A 2688-nucleotide genomic window follows, 5' to 3' on the forward strand; every position below is an offset into this window, starting at 1 on the left:
AGCTCTTCGATCATTTTTGCTTCAATTAACTCAATTGAATCTGCATCATCATTATAATTATTGAGATAAAACCCTACAAATTCTTCCTGCGCTATTATGTCAACAATCTCCACAGCGTGACATTCTTCATCTGTATCTGTACACTTCATAGCATCAAAAACATTAAAAGTTATTTGCTTATCATTAACTCTTATAGTTAATTCACTTTTTTGTACATCAATTAATATTCTACCAATTTTTAGAAAAGGTTTCCCAAGTATGATTGGTACCTCTTTATCAGTCTCACATTCTAGAATAATAAAATCTGTTGGAAAAATAAGTTTTTCAACTCTTATCAACACGTATTTTATTTTACCTTCTGGATGTGCATATGAACGACCATCTAATTACAAAGTAACAGTTGTAGGTCTCACCTGCCCTATTCTCAGCTTCCTAAAAACACACGTAGGCATTAGATTTATACTAGCACCTAAATTGTATAATGCTTTTCCAACATAATGGTTTCCAATAGAGCAAGGTATAGTAAAATTATTTGGATCCTTTAGCTTTGGAGGCAATTTGTTTCTCAGAATTGATGTGCATCCTTCAGTGAGAACAACAGTTTCAAACTCCCCTAAAATGCTCTTCTTTGATAAGATATCCTTCCTGAATTTCACATAATTAGGCCTTTGTTCCAATGCTTCCACCAACGTATGTTGATATGTAATTACTTCAGGACATCCAAGAATTTCTTGAATTGAAAATCTTGCGTAGATTTTTTGAAACACTGAGGAAAAGGTGGTGGTGGCCTTCGTTCCATTTGTTGAGGTTGTTTTGTTGTGGCATTTTTATTAACAATACAAGGTGAACCTACTGCAACATTTTTCTAGTTACTATTTCCCTTTAAATCCTACTCCACTAGTGGTTCTGAATTATTCTTATTTTTGGAATTTGAACTACTTTCTTCAATATTGGTGTCATTAACAACTCCTGATAGTTGTGTACCACTTCTGAGCAAATAACTTTACATTGTTCCTTTTCTTAAGATCGTGAATTTTTGGTATCACTAGGTAATGCTCCTTGCAGTCTTGAGCTTAATGCTTTGTCAATTTGCCCCACTTGATTCTCTAAAGCTCTTAAAGAAGCAGCTTGACTTTGAATGATAGCATCATTCTTGGCCATGTATCCCTTTAATAAATCTTCCATCGATGAAGAACTCGAAGATGAATTTTGCTGAACATTTTTTTGTGGCATGAGTTAATTATATCCAGGTGGTGCACCCGCAACATTTTGTCGAATGTCATTACTAGAATTTCCCACCCCTAGATTACTCCAATTGAAGTTGGGATGTTGCTTCCACCTCAGATTATATGTGTTGGAATATGGGTTGTTATTGCTGCGATTAAAATTTCCCATATAATAAAACATGTTGCTTTCTCTCCAACTGAGGATAGATTCGACGGGCATTCATCAAAACCATGATCTTCTCTATAGTAAACACATGCTAACTTAGATGGTTTTATTTTTTGCACTGTAGCTAGTCTTTTTAGTGTTTTAATCATATTCGTTAAAGATGATACCTAAGCTGTTAGGGAAGTAATCACATCAAGTTCCATTGCCCCAGAAACTCTTCTGCTAGTCCTTACTCTAGTAGATTGGTACCGATAATCGTTGTTTGCTATCCTCTCTAGAATTTCATATGCTTCATTATATGATTTATCGAGCAAATTTCCATTGATAGATGTGTCAACCACCGTCATTGTATGCGCATTCAGTCCACTGTAAAACATTTCCATTTGTGTCCAATATTGAAAACCATGCATCGGGCATTTTCTAATTAACTCCTTGAATTGCTCCTATGCTTCATATAATGTTTCATCCTTAGATTGCCGAAAGGACATAATATCGTTCCTCAGTTTGGCATTCATGTTCGGAGGATTATATCTGAATAGAAACCTCTAACAAAGTTCATTCCAAGATACCACCATACCTAACGGTAATGCATTTAACCATGCTCTGGCATAATCTTGCAATGAATAAGGGAATAACTTTAGCTTCAGGGCATCTTCAAGAATGCCCTGCTACCTAAATGAATCACAGACTTCTAAAAATAGTCTTAAGTGCAACCATGGATCCTTAGTAGGCAATCCACTAAACTACACTACAGTTTGTAACATTTGAAACATCACTGGCTTTAACTCGAAATGTTAAGCCTAAATATGCGGCTTGACTATTCATCGATTCAAATCATCTAAAATTGGCACTACTTGTTCTCTGATGGTTCTGTTTTTGTCATCTATTATTCGAGGAATATCAGCATCCCTTCCTTCCTGATGTGATGGCTCTTCTCTAACCTGATCATTTCTAATTCTTTCCATTTCACGCAATTCTTTTCTCCTTCTTCTCAAGGTTCTCTCAATTTCTAGATCAAAAGAATAGTCTTCAATTGTTGAAATATCTTTACTCATGACCAGCAAAAATCTAAAAAACAAAAAAAATCACAACTAATTAAGCTAAACTAATAAAATTAAAAAGGTAATAACACAAAAAAATTTCACCAAAATTGTCAATCCTCGGAAACGACGCCAAAAACTTGTCACGTGTGAATCTGTAATGCGAATGTACAAGTATAAACGTCGAATAAATTAATAAAGTGATGAGTATCATCTCTACAGGAATGAGAATTGATTAAAATAAGTGGTTATACTA

General features: G+C 34.6%; 1 non-coding gene across 1 annotated transcript; it reads left to right on the plus strand.

The window, feature by feature from the left end:
- Positions 1-1791: 1791 nt before the first annotated feature.
- On the plus strand, positions 1792-1898 carry LOC121207590 (small nucleolar RNA R71). Its single transcript, XR_005902672.1, has one exon. It is a non-coding gene; the product is annotated as a small nucleolar RNA R71 (small nucleolar RNA).
- Positions 1899-2688: the final 790 nt, after the last annotated feature.

The sequence above is a fragment of the Gossypium hirsutum genome, chromosome A01 (assembly GCF_007990345.1).
Source record: "Gossypium hirsutum isolate 1008001.06 chromosome A01, Gossypium_hirsutum_v2.1, whole genome shotgun sequence".
NCBI classification, from domain to species: Eukaryota; Viridiplantae; Streptophyta; class Magnoliopsida; order Malvales; family Malvaceae; genus Gossypium; species Gossypium hirsutum.